The sequence below is a fragment of the Periplaneta americana genome, chromosome 10, assembly GCF_040183065.1.
Source record: "Periplaneta americana isolate PAMFEO1 chromosome 10, P.americana_PAMFEO1_priV1, whole genome shotgun sequence".
Classification (NCBI taxonomy): domain Eukaryota; kingdom Metazoa; phylum Arthropoda; class Insecta; order Blattodea; family Blattidae; genus Periplaneta; species Periplaneta americana.
Genome location: NC_091126.1, coordinates 34,525,946 through 34,541,182, shown reverse-complemented (window position 1 = coordinate 34,541,182; position 15,237 = coordinate 34,525,946). Strand labels below are relative to the sequence as shown.

The 15,237-nt window shown below is 35.5% G+C and overlaps 1 non-coding gene across 1 annotated transcript; it reads left to right on the top strand.

Annotated features, from left to right (window-relative positions):
* Positions 1–917: 917 nt before the first annotated feature.
* On the top strand, positions 918–989 carry TRNAK-CUU (transfer RNA lysine (anticodon CUU)). The gene has a single exon. It is a non-coding gene; the product is annotated as a tRNA-Lys (tRNA).
* Positions 990–15,237: the final 14,248 nt, after the last annotated feature.

Genomic DNA, 15,237 nt, shown 5'->3' with positions numbered 1-15,237 from the left:
TTGAGGATGTGTTTTCATGGATTTTTTAATATTTTGATAGAGAACTAATTTGTGGGAAATAAATGCTGAATGGAAATGTTTGTAGTCATTTCTTGATCAGCTGGAGTGGGTTTCATAGGCAGTTTTCATTGAGGACATTTGGCTTCACTTTTCATTACACCTATTTTTATAGTGTATTGTACATTGTACAGTATCTTGTTTGGAACCGAGAATTGTTGCTGTTAGACTTACTAAAGTTATGAGGCCTTTCAAACTGCTAGACATAGTGTCTTCTGTTATGTTCATTGTTGCGGTAGCACTGGTTATGTTCCTGATGCTTGGCCGATGTTCGACGTGGTTATGAATTATGTTGCTACGTGAAGCCTAAATGTTAAGAGTGAAAGCAACACTGTTTTCGAGGTAGAATGATAGTAGACTAGTGGGATCCGTTGTTATTTAGACAGCGGTGTTTGCATTTACTGTTGGAAAATGAAGATGTTAAGTGTTTTGCATGTGACGGATTTAGAGGGTTTGTTGTAAAGATTATTATTTACAAATGTTTCTTTCGCGAGAATTTTCGTGTTTTTTATGACAGTAGATTTTGATATTATGGATTGTGTGATGAAGTGGAAAAATCTTTCTTCATAAGATATACTGTAATGCGAGCTGTATGTATTTCTGCAAATCTAGTCTTTCAGGTGAAGCTCCCTGTAAAGCAGATTTGAATAATTTCAAGGGAAAAATTGTTCTGGGGCCGGGTATCGATCCCGGGAATTGTGGTTTTCTGTTAACGACACAGTACACTGTGTCGTTAACAGAAAACCACAATTCAAAATCACACAGAGATTGTGTGCACTCGTTGTGGGTCTCTGGCGTTCCATCAGCCCACGCGAGGTGTGTGGATATAAGGGAAAAGTTGAGACGGTGTCGGGTGGAGTTCCCGGGTAGCTCAATGGTAGAGCGCTGGTATCTTCAACCAGAGGTCCCGGGATCGATACCCGGCCCCGGAACAATTTTTCCCTTGAAATTATTCAAGTATGTATTTCTGTTTGACTTTACCTTTTGTATGAGTTTCAAACATCTAGTTTGTAAGTGATAATGTAGAACAGTGATCGTCAGCACTCGCTGAAATGTGAAGTGGGTACGCGGTCCCGTCCCATGTGCACTGTCGTGCAACAGGGAGAGATAGAGAGCATACCCGCTAGCAGTTACGAGAGCACTATAGTGCACAGCATTTTCCGTGGGTAAGAGAGGCTAGCCCCAGCGTGCTCTGTGCTGACGACCCCTGGTGTAGAATAACAGTTAAGACTGTGGGGCATAAAAGTGAAAGATGGTGGTTCTAGTCTCGAATCTGCAAGTAAGTAAAATTGTATGTTAATGAAACAGTATGTAATGTGGAAATAAGATTAGATAGTACTAGAGGCATGGGCTACAGAGAAAAGTGAAAAAGTATGGAGGAATGAGAGAGTGGAAGAGTGAGCGAGAAAGGTAGGGGGAATGCAAGGAGAGGATGAATGATAAAATCTCCTTATTTTCTTTCTTTTTTTTTTTTTGACGCAATTCGTTTCCTAGGGTGTTCAGGTGATTTTTTTTTCTAAAAAAACAGGAAAACTCTCTTCAATATTCTTTGGGGTATTTCATTAATATATAATGTAGTATCTATGAATTTTTTCTCTTGTCCCATTTCGCCATTGCCCCTGTATGGTACCGCATCCCAATATCTGTCACGGGCAACTAGCTCTTATTAAAGATCCCTTTTCTAGTCTTCTCCAATGGTGGAGTAAGAAGGTATACACCAGGCCTGCACAAACAGCGCTCAACGAGCGCGCGTGCTCCTTCGGAGCGGGAGAGCGGTGTTTACAGCTTGCCGAATCAGAGAGGAAGATATGTCAGAATGACATGGACTTGCTATACTGTAGGTAGAGGAGAGGGAAACGACCACTCAGCTATCTAGTGGAATGCAGTGTGTAGGCCTATTCTCAGTAACTGTTTCACGTTGCTTACCTACTGCTATAGTACAGTATGGAGGAATCTAAAAGACGGAACATAACATTTAACGATTTACAGCTCGAACTTATTGATCTTCAATGTGACCTAGGGGCTAAAGATCGTTTGAATAATACTACTAGCCTGGTTGAGTTTTACAAGACTAAACATTAGCAATAATATCCACGACTACATAGGCTGGCTGTGAAAATGATTGCTATGTTGGCTCAACATTTATATTTGTGAGCAACTGTTTTCTATAATCAGCTTTAATAAAGGAGACATCGAACATCTGTAACTGATGTTTCATTATGATCAGTAGGCTACTGTTCCTTTCAACTGCCAACAGCATAAAACCTCGTTTTGATGTACTGATAAATAAAAGTATAACAAAATGATATTTTACATTTAAATAGCTATAGAATTTCTATTACTTCTGTAAAATAAATATTCCTTTATTAATCAATAATAGTCCAAGATAGTTTTGCAAACACTGAACGGGAATTCATTTCATAAGCACTCTTACTAGTACTTCCTTTTGTGTATATTTTGTACGAGATCCACCCCTTATTCCAGTCCACCCTATACAGAGCGCAGCTAATATCCACATTCTGCTCATGAGCTGTGAGCCGGCTCGGAGAGCGCAAACCTTGTGCAGGCCTGGTATACACGTAGTTAGCCTACAAAATAGTGAATATCTATAAACCTAGAGTCCTATCATTTTCTTGATGTCCTGTTGTTAAAATCTCTCATTCGGCTAGCAGGCTGAGCCACAGCCACACTAACGACAGCATTGACAAATGTAACAGACTTGGCTATAGAATGCAACATTGCCACTTATCTATAAATAATGCTGCCAATTTATAAGCATAGTAGAAGAAGCAAGACCTGTCCTGTGATCCTATCATGTGCCACGTCTGTATCCCCAGTGGGTATGGAGTAAGAAGATAATTTTTTAGTCTGAGCGAACTTCTGTGTCAGTATATTCGTGTAATATTAATGATCATCACCCCTCATACATCAAAACTCTTTTTCTGTTCTCTTAATCTTTCCCTTTTCGTGTAACTCAAATGCCAGGTCTCGCCTCCTGACTATACAACTATACACATTACTGACACCTTGACTGCACTTGGGTTAAGGAGCTGTGGTGTGCTTGCCTGTTTCATGTCACCTGTAGACAGTGGGACATCATACAAATAATCATACTGTATATCAGTAGCAGCCCGCGGTTGCAAAGGCTGGCAGTTCTGCATGAAAAATATTGTATTTAGCAAACGCATGCTGTTTATTGCATCTTAATAAGGTAACACGTGTAATTACAGTGTCTTCTCAAAGTTGACTGTGCACCTGAAATTGTACTCCAACAATCTGTGCGCCATACCCACCCCGTGTGCTACACCTCTCCCATCCGGCACAACTACACCTAGTGGAGATATGCTCCACATGTTGATACCAGAATGAACAATGATTAGGAACTTTCTATCGTTCGAAAGCTTTTAAACTCCTACCGAATTACGTTACGTCAACTTTTCTAGCCTACAGCCGTACTGGCAGACAGGATTATAAGACATTGAGCTGGGAGTTCTCTGTGCAATTTCTCTTTTAATTTAGAAAATGGTTGGTCGTTTAGGTTTTCATTTCATTCATTTTAAAATAAAATATTTCCTTAGACACACTGACTAATCACATCACACCACCCACAGTATTATAACACACTGGAACTGTAATGATATACAGAAGTCCAGAAGCCTATGTGTTCTCTTAACGCAGGTCATAAAGAGATTAGGGTGTTGGTGGTTCTTTTGTATATTCGGAGAGAGCTCTTCGGTTGCAGCTCTAATGCAGTCTTATGGGATGGTGAAGAAAACCAGTTTTCTGCTACCGACTACCCTACGTTGAGTTCCAGGAACTGCCAATCACAGATCCGAAATGTACACTACAGATAAAATTCTCGAGCAGTTCAAGGCTCCTACAAACAGAAAATCTCGAATCGAAGGAGAATGAATTGGAAATATGAATGAAACAATGAACTAGATTACATAAAAGCACGTTTTACATTTTTAATTTTACAAGTCCATGTAAATGGCGGTTCTGCAGCTCTGCAGTTCTTATTGTACAGCCGCCCCTGCTGTATATCATAGTGAAAATGAAGAAATAAAGAAAACATATCGTTCTGCATTTCCATACAGTGACATAAAATATCATACTTATACTGTTTATTTTGTTTGACAACCAATGAACAAAATGTAGCTATATGGTAAAGATGTGTTTAGACAAAAGTGAAGAACAAATCAAATTAAAAATATTGTTAAGATGGTGAACATGCCAAAGATATAATATGGAATATTTTTATAGAATGTTTATCAACGAACAGAGGTGGATAATAGATCTGATGTCAATTGTTGTCATTCCTACATGAGAAAATTTGGTTTCCTTCTCTACCTTTCTCCCTTCTTCCTAGTCGCCCTTAGTGACACGACAAGTGGCCCTCTTTCGGTGATAAGGTTAGGTAGGGCCTTATAAGGAGACACTGACAAGAGCTTCAAGCAAAAATGACAAGAGTGAATGTTAAGTGAGGCCCATTATCCCTGTGTTTCTTTATCAATTTCCTAAGTTTTAAAATTAGAATGTTTATACTTAAATTTCTATGTATTCATATTTTTTTTTTTATAATGTTTGACTTGTTCTAGATCTCAAAATTACAATGTTGATATAATGTCTATGGAACACAATAAAGAAAAATAAGAATGTATTAACAGTTTAACAGTAAAATGTAGCATAGCCTACTTCAGCATCAATAATATGTGGTACATTTATATTTTGATGAAGGATGAATATGGGTCTACCATTAGCACGTACAAGATCATTAAACCCACTCTAACATTGTCAAAAATCTCCTCGGCGTACAGCTAAACAGTGTTATCTATTGACTGAGGTGATCTCATGACATGTGCCGTGGGGCCGTGATATACAATATTAAATTATAATTTAGTAATTCTTTACAGTTGCGTTACCAAAATACGACATACCGAACTGCAGTGCAAATCGCAATATAGCGAACGTAGAAGCTCCGCCCATGACCCCTTCCACTTTTCCCCTACTAGCTCATCAGTCACTCTAGGTGATAGGCGAGTGTTGTGTCGAATACACATTTCATGTGGGTGGGGATAACTTCCCCTACTGGCGTTCACTATATTGCGATTTATCCAGAAAAGGTAGTTTGGAATGTGAAGAATTCATATAGGTCATCTGTTGACTTGAAAACATATTAGAAAGTTGAAAAATTGGGAAAAATTGATCGGTGTAGGTAACTTAAAAATCATTTAACACTTGAAATAAAGAGATAGCACACTTCAAAATGAACAAGGCTATATGCAAGGCATCCCCCCCACCAAAAAAACATTACCCTAACCTAATGTAACTTGTCACGGACACGTATACGAAAGGCAAACATTCTAAAGTAACCTAACTCAACCTGTCACGGATTCCTATATACAAGGCATACGCAAATCATGAACTAACCTAACATGTCACAGATTCCCGCACCGTAGAATTTAGATAAATGTAAGTTTCAGTGTCGCGTGCTGTACAGAAACCGGAAACTATTTTGCTAGTGTTGCTATAGCAAGGCAGATTAAAATGTGTCTCAACAGGAATTTGATAATTTTGAATTTCTTATGTTCCAGATTTCAGCACACGTTTCTGCATTGAATAACAGTCTTAGCTAAATCCGTCGAACTCTTGTACTCTTTGGTCGCACCTCGAATGTTTCCATTCAACCCGCAGATCATTCCGGAGATTACTATCTCTGGTCAAAGACCTAAATGGCCACTTCCACAGCCGTCTGGATTGCAATATATTATTACAATCCAGACGGCGGTGGTCACTTCGCTCAGGCTTCCTCTTTCTCCCACATTGGCGCTACTTAACAATAGAGTTTGTGCATATTATAGAAGGTTTCTGGAATCGATAGGTATACACGATATAAATCGTTCGATTACGTATACAATCACAGTCTAATAGATACAGTCACGCAACTCATACGTATAAAATATGCCAACATTTGACAGCTGGCGCGACAGTAGCCCTCTAGCAGCAGGCAAGTTAAAAGTGTACATACGACATATAACACATCAGAAAACGGGTTTTGCGTAATTTATTTTATATTTTTATGCTATACAATAAGCGTATATGGTTCTTATTAATTCTACTTTAGAATCCTGGAAGAATTTCACACGCAGTTAATCTATAAGTTTCAGAAGCTGGGAATAAACGTAATTCTTTCTGCTCCTTACAACTAAATCATGGCCCTGATCACGTATCATGGTTTGAAATAATATAATTGTTCGTGCGTGGTCGGTTAATTCAATTCATTCCTAAATATATTTATGAATCATTGGAACTTTATATTTCCTGTGAGAAGAGTAAAAATTAGTAGCTTCAAAATTGTAGGGCATATCTCGTAGGGTACATCGCGTGGTGAACTCCTCTCCCTATTTCCTGAGGAAATTAACGATTTTGCATACCGCAAATTGAGGTAAACTCGGCCGCTGAGGTAAACTTGAAAATAAAGAAAAGGGGAGGATTTAAACATTAATATGAAGTTCATTATTTTTCCATTTCTTAAGAACCGGTATTTCCTTTATTATTTTGAGTCACAAATAGTGCTGATGTTATGGTTTAAATTTTTATGGCAAGTTCACCGCATTTTACATTACATTTCCAGTTTTCACACATAATGCCTAATTTTAACTTATCCTACCTACATAATACGTAATTTACATGCACTTACTGTTAATATGACGTAGGTGAGAACAGATAAATGAACACACAATTTTGTTGAAAAAAATTTTAACTTCAATTAACTCAGAAAATGTAGGCCTAATTTTATTTTCAGAGCAGAAGTGGTGTAAGTCAAAAATGGGTAATGAGGGGTTAAAGTAATCATTCTGTAAAATACAGCGCAAAGTGGCAGTTAATATTGAATGTATTTAAACTATTAATAGTCAGTGAATCTATATTAATTGCTACTTTGCGCTGTATTTTACAGAATTTTTACTTTAAACCTCATTACCAGATTTTGACTTACACCACTTCTGCACTTAACGGCTCAAATAATCATTGGGAATGTAAAATCAACACCAATAACAGTCATGAAAATTATTACAGAAAAGATTGCTTTTTATATAAAATTTAAAAAGGCTCTTTTATTTCTTGAGAACTTAATACGTCTGCCACATGAATCTACACCAACACATCAGAAATTTATCGACACAGTCTGGATTTATTCAAGAAGTGAATATTTTGCAAAAGGATTACTATACTCCATGAATTCTTTCAAAATTAACACCATGATACCTACTTGAATGCTATATAACATTCAACTTTTGAAAAATATAATGAAAAAAACACGAATACAAAAATTATGGAATTACTTGCATTAAAAACTGTAGCTATATTATCCAAAATCGGAATGGTTACACATTTACACATATGATCTCTGCAAAAAAATAATATACTGTAACAGGTATTTACTTTGTTTTTATTTAAATTGTCCTTCCTCACATACAAATAGGTAACTGATAAGTAATAAATGTTTTATAGAACACAATACGTAGGCTACCTACAACGTGGATTATTGGTTATGGCTGAGTTATGATTTTCTCTTGGTCTTTAGGGAATCTGAAGAACGCAAATTCGGAGATTTAAACTTGTTGTTACTGCAATTTTCGTCATTGCACACATTGCCCTTATTCCGACGCGTGATTAAAACGTTATTATAACATCTCGCATCCCTTTAAAGCACGTGCTGGCTGTATCAACCCTATTACCAGTGCCTTGCCTGCCGCTTGGGCGCTAGTGTCGCGAATGTTGGCAAAAAAAGTGTTGAAGTTGCGCGACTGTATGTATTAGACTGTGTATACAATGTTGATTATTAGGGACCGGATTTTTATGTAATATCAAGGTGTGAAATATGTACATATTTATGTAAGAAAAATAAGCCGAATATGTATCAAAATATGTAAAATCATGAAACTATTTAATATCAATATCTGGCAGGTATAGAATAGGTAAGGCTCTCCAGTCATGATTTCATAGAGCACCCGACATTTTTACCGCACACTTGACACATCACTATTTTTACATCTGTAGTGAAAGCTTCGTCCATCGCAATTCATGATTTTATTTTTGTCGTTAGGGTTGAAGATACAGGGGCCATTTTAGTTAGTTAAAAGCAGTAGATAAACTCACTTGCACTTTATACTGTAAGACGTACTAAAACTAGAGAACTGAGTGAAATGAATGACACAACAGTAATGCAAGCACTGTTTCGCTTTACTGGATTAGGAGAAAATACGAGATGTGGGACACATGCATTTTAGCTGCTCTCTGTAAGAAACAAAGTACCTACTAAAACCTCAAACTATAGGCATTTACAAACTGTTTGAAATGTGACATTCCTGTCTCATTCAGAAGGGTAGGATTATTCCATCCGAGAACCATACTTTCTAATTACTCGGAAAATCCCATTTCCGTATAGGTCTACTAAATTTAAAGTAAAGAGGTCAAGTAATAACCTGAAAACCTATTTATTTTCATCTTTCAACATCTTTCCTGTTTGTTCCTTTATTTCAGCTTCTTTTCAAAAGTCGGTTACTTTATTGCAGCTCATGCCAGACTTGACGCCGGTTTTCCCTGGAATGATTAGGAAGAGATTGGGTAAGGTTGCAAATTGCATGGGAACGGCTTGTTAAGACGTGTGCAGAACAATTATAGTTCGAGACAAATCATGTCGTCCTCGTCCCACTCCACCGCATGAAGGCAACGCTACTTTCTGAGTGACTTTTACAATACAAGGTAGTTGTATGAGAAAGGTTGCCTTTTGTTCACTCATATTTACAGTGGGTGATACGGGGTGAGTGCCCCTATTACGTCCCGGTATATATTCTTTCTTGGGTAGGTAAAAAGGCTTTTTAAATCTGTGTATTTCAAATTGTGAACTTCCCCAGCAAACGTTTTTTTCCCCTTTTAGAGAAGTAAAAATGAATAAAACTCCTAAATATGTAGATTTATGTAATATGGGGGTAAATATGTAAAAATATGTAGCAAATAAAAAGGTAAAGGTATCCCCGTAACATGCCATGAAGGCACTTGGTGGGCATGGAGGTAGAGCCCCATGCTTTCCATGACCTCGGCACTAGAATGAGGTGGTGTGGTCGGCACCACGCTCTGACCGCCTTTTACCCCCGGGTAAGACACGGTACTCAATTTTTATAGGAGGCTGAGTGAACCTCGGGGCCGTTCTGAAAGTTTGGTAACGAGAAAAAATCCTGTCATCACCTGGGATCGAACCCCGGACCTTCCAGTCCGTAGCCAGCAGCTACCCGGCCGCCTAAAAAAATAGTGCCAAATTTTAATATATTAATGGTAATTACAAGATGTGCAAAGATTTGTTATTAATTTACAGTTAGGTTGAAAGAAATATAATATGTAATTACATAAAAATCCGGTCCCTATTGATTATCTCCATATTTGTTTGAACATGTTTGGAATGTTGTACACTTTTTAAGCGACTAGCATGAACTTGACCTTATATTCAGGAGTACTTATGGTACATAACACTGCATGTTCAGTGTTTAATATTCTAGTGGAAAGCTTTCCCGATGTTTATAAAATTATTAATGATAGCCGACGGAACATTCAGTAATATGACTAGTAGGCTGTGTAGGCTTACGATAGCCTACAGCGATTTAATCGGGATAAGACCTCTTTAAACCACTGTCCCGAATTATTTTAAATGTAATTTGGAACGCCAAAATGTCCAGATTTTCACTATTCAGAAATTAACTTCTAAGAAAATTGTTTACAAATTGTCTAGTCATTGTTAATCAGGCCATATTTAAATTGTAATTATAAATTTAATACTATGATAATTGTAATTTTAATTGTTTTATTGATATTCTAGCTATAATCTCCTGGCATAGAGGAAGGGAAGGCAAGATGCTTAATCTATATCAAGAAAAATAAATAAATAAATAGATAAATAAATAAATAAATAAATAAATAAATAAATAAATAAATAAATAAATAAATAAATATATCACCCAAAATACGTATGCTTGATTCCTGCGTAGAATCGATTTTAGCAGTCGACGAAACACGAGAGAACGAACAGAAATGGTTATATACTATTTATACATATCAAACTCTAATTTTTTATTACATTACCACGTAATTACATGCGACTGATTCCTGTGTACAATGGATTTCAGAAGCCGAGCATTAACACGAAAGAACCGATGGAACTGGTTAACTTATACCTTACCAATCAAATTCTCAATGATTATTAAATTACCACGTAAGTATATACGACTGATTACTGTGTACAATCGATTTCAATAGTCGGCGATAACACGAGCGTAGCAATAGAACTGATTATATCTTACATATACATACAAAATTCTAAATGTTTATCGTATTACCACGTAAGTACATAGGACTGACTCCTGCGTAAAATCGATTTCAGGAGCCGACGATTAACAAGAGAGAACCGATAGAACTGGTTAAGCTATACCTTACTTAATCGTATCAAATTCTAAATGTTTTTTATATTACAAGGTAACTACATAGTTTGAATCTTACTTAAACATATGAAATTCTAAACGTTTATCTTATTACCATCGTAACAACATACGACTGTTCCCTACGTACAATCGATTTCAACAGTCGACCATAACACGAGAGAAGTAAGAGAACTTGTTTTTTTATGTTCAATATTTGTCGACCAGCAAACTTGCTATACAGACCACTGTTAAATGATGGAATATCACATGCAGAATATCATGCTGAGGTTGGCTTAAAGGCTCCTCTAATTAATTTAAATTAATTAATTAAACATTTTTGTGAATTATGTGAACAAAAATATGATGATTTTCTGTGTTAAATTTATGAAGAGTCGTCAGTATCACTAAGAAGGATGTCTTGGGGGGAGTTTCCTTTTAAGTCGAGATGGCTGACAAGATCTTGCTCCAATGAAGAACTTGTTATAATTTACTTATACCTGTCAAATTGTAAATGTTTATGATATTACCATGTAACTACGTACTACTGATTCCTGTGTGCAATCGATTTCAACAGCCGATCATTAACACGAGAACACCGATGAAACTGATTAACTTAAAACCTACTTAAACCTTAAAGATATGAGATTCTCAATGCTTGTCATATTACCACGGAGCTACGTAGGACTAGTTCCTGTATACAATCGATTTTAGTAGTTGACCATTAATATGAGAGATACAATAGAACTGGTTATATCTTACTTAAACCTATCAAATTCTAGATCCATATTACCACGTAATTATATACGACTGTTTCCTGTGTACACGAGAGATACAATAGATCTGGTTATAACTTACTTAAACCTAACAAACTCTAATTTTTATCATATTACCACAGTTTAGTATATACAGTTGCGAAGCTCAATACTTACTAAATATGCAAACATAGACAGTTGAAATATGCATCCATAGATAGTTGCTAGCCACCAGGATCGCTACTATCGCCTCATCACAGACTCTTTCCCTAGCAGACGATAAAATGTATTGTACTTTTGATATCATGTTCTTTTGAAAAATTAACACCTTCCTCCTACTATTGAAATACAAAATACATAAGGTTTATATATTATTTTCATAAAGTATATATTATATTTTATAAACTCATCTTCCTGGATCTTTCGGAAGAAGGATAAATCTGACCTATTTTTCTTAGAATTTATAGTGCTACAAACGTCTCCTTGTCCCATATTATTATTCAAATGGTTGTATTTTAGCCATTTACAGTTATTACAACCGATAACGAACATTTCACAATTTACACAACTTTTCACAACAATGCGAAATACGGCACAGTCTATGCCTTTTCGATCTAGACCAGGCCGTAATATATGTTCGGGTTTTCTATCTCAGTGTATGTAGCTCAGTGAATTATTATATTATAACTTTATTGCGTATCATACTAAGTTTTATTTAGTGTAATGTGTCCGTAAGTTCCCTTTACTTCTTGTTGCATAATAGCCTATGTTGCAGAAATAATTACAAAACTGTGTTATTTTAATGTGAAGAGATTTTACATGTTAACATAATCTTTTCGCATCAGCATTTTAAGTTTAGAATGGAAGCTATTTTGAGGTTTAATAAAAAAAGAATTTATATTGTGATTTAATATAGCATGTCTACCTTCCTTAATAAACACTGAAAATTTATCATACCACTCCTATGAAATTAGTGTACGTACGATTGTTACTTCGTCTCTTAGGTAGTAGATAAATACAATAATTCAATACTCAATTGTAGTATTAAAATACAGACAAATTGAATGTGCGAAGTATCATACATGGCATTATTCTTAATTCATATGTCTAAAGTGCCTCATAATCATTGTTTTAAATTTTATTAATGGAATTACACTACATTTTAGAGAAATATATGTTACTCTTCATGCATTCCAACTAATTTATATGGTTGAAACGCCGCCCTTCATGATCAGGTTAAGCGAGTTACATGGTCTGCCTTACGGCCTGTATTAGATCACGATGGCAGTGACACAGTCTATTGTTCCTAGTACTCACAGCGCTCCAAGCGGCTAGCAACTATCGCGAGAAATGCAAAAAATCATCCCAAGCTTCGCAACTGTATATACTAAACTGTGATATTACAACGTAATTATATACCACTGTTTCCTGTGTACAATCGATTTCAGCAGCCGACCATTATCGCGAAAGAACCAATATAACTGGTTTACTTATATCTTACTTAAACTTATCAAATTCTGACTGTTATCATATTACCACGTAACTACATACAACTGATTCCTGTGTACAATCGATTTTAGCAGTAGATCATTAACACGAGGGAACCGATAGAAGTGATTAAATTATATCTTACTTAAACGTATGAAATTCCAAATATTTATGACATTACCACGTAACTTTGTACGACTTATTCCTCCGTAGAATCGATTTCAGCAGTCGACGAAACACGAGAGAACCAATAGAATTGGTTGTATCTTATTGAAACATATCAAATTCTAACTTTTTATCATATTACCACGTAATTACATGCGACTGATTCCTGTGTAAAATCGATTTCAGCAGCCGAGCGTTATCACGAGAGAACCAATAGATATGGTTACCGGTATCTTATAACCTACTTAAACGTATCAAATTCTAAGTATTTATAATATTACCACGTAACTGTATACGATTGATTCCTGTGTACAATCGATTTTAGCAGTCGATCATTAACACGAGAGAACCGACAAGACCTGGTTAACATATATCTTACTTAAACGTATCAAATTCTAAATGTGTATCATATTACCACTTAATTACATACGACTGATTCCTTTGTACAATGAGTTTCACAAGCCAACCATTAACGTGAGGATGCCCACAGAACTGGTTAATTTATATCTTACTTAAGCGTATCAAATTCTAAATGTTTGTCATATTAGCACGTAGGCCTAACTTCATAGACTCTTTCGTACAATCAATTTTAGCAGTCGAGCATAACACGACAGAACTAATAGAACAGGGTGCATCTTACTTAAACATATCAAATTCTAAATGTTTTTCATATCACCATGTAACTACATACAACTGATTCATGTGTACAATCGATTTCATTATCCGACCATTAACACGAGAGAACCGACAGAACTGTACGACATATATTTTACTTAAACGTATCAAATTCTAAATATTTATCATATTACCACGGAACTACATACAACTGATTCCTGTGTCCATTTGATTTTAGCAGTCGATCATAGTACGAGAGAATCAATAGAACTGGTTATATCTTACTTAAACATATCAAATTCTAGATGTTTATCATTATACCACGTACTTAATACGACTGATTCCTGTGTACAATCAATTTCACACGCCGACCATTAACATGAGAGAGCCGAGAGAACTGGTTACTTTATATTTTACTTAAACGTATCAAATTCTAAATGTCTATCTTATTATCATGTAACTTCATACGACTGATTGCTGTGTACAATCCATTTTAGCAGTCGACCATTAATACGAGGGAGCACATAGAACTGGTTAACTTATATCTTACTTAAACGTATCAATTTCTAAATGTTGGTCATATTACCACCACAGTCTACTATATATAGTCGCGAAGCTTGAGGTGTTTTTTTGCAAATCTCGTGATAAAGCGCTCCAAGCGGTTAGCAACTATAAACAATACACTGTCCATGGTCGACTTTGGACTGTGTCGTATTTCTATCGAGTGCTAGCTCGTTGCGTATTTCACATTGATGCTTGTGAAATGTTCGTTATTGGTTACAATGAAAATGTTAATGGCTAAAATATAATAATTGGAATAATAATATGGGACAAGGAGGAGACGTTTGTAGTGCTATAAATTTTAGCAACAGTAAGACAAAGAGGCCAGAGTTATCCTTTTTTTCCGATTTCTGAAAGATTCAGAAAGGTTCCTGGGTTTCCACAAGAATGCTGTGTAGAAACAAAACTGTTCATTTGAAGTTCTTTGTGACTGTTAGAATACATTATAATCCTTAAATTTCACAATGAAATGTTTCAGTCTAACCGAAAGGACATTAGATACCGGGTGAAAGTTCTGTCACTTAGGCTGCTAAATTTTCAGAGAAATAAAGGTTAGGTCTACTTTTTTTCAGAGGATATATTTTTAATTGTAGCTATTAATTTTGTTATTATTTTTATGTGTTATTTTACTAAAGACGTAGAAAAATTAAGTTTGTTTTAATGAAATTTATTGATCACGTTTTATTTTAAATTCTGGTAGGATTATTATTGCTTAGGCCTACTTTCTTCTTCAAAGGATATGTTTTCAATTATAGCTGTTAATTTTTGTTGTTATTTTTATTTGTTGCTTTACTAGAGACGTAGAAAAAGTCTGTTACAATAAAATTTATTGATCACGTTTTATTTCCAATTCTGGTGTGATTATTATTGCTTAACCTCATCCCACTTTGTTAACTACGTAAGCCTACAAGTACCGGTACACGTAAGTTACTCCATTAATTCATATTTACATTATTATTGTTGTAAAGAGAAATGCAAATTAATATTTATTGGTTTCATAGTTAATTATCGCTATAATCTTGAATGAGTGAAGCTATTATAGTAAATTTCAGTTCGTTTTGCACAAACAAAAATTATATTAACTTATTTCTTGCAGGTATCTTCGAGTTTATGGTGGAATTTAATAT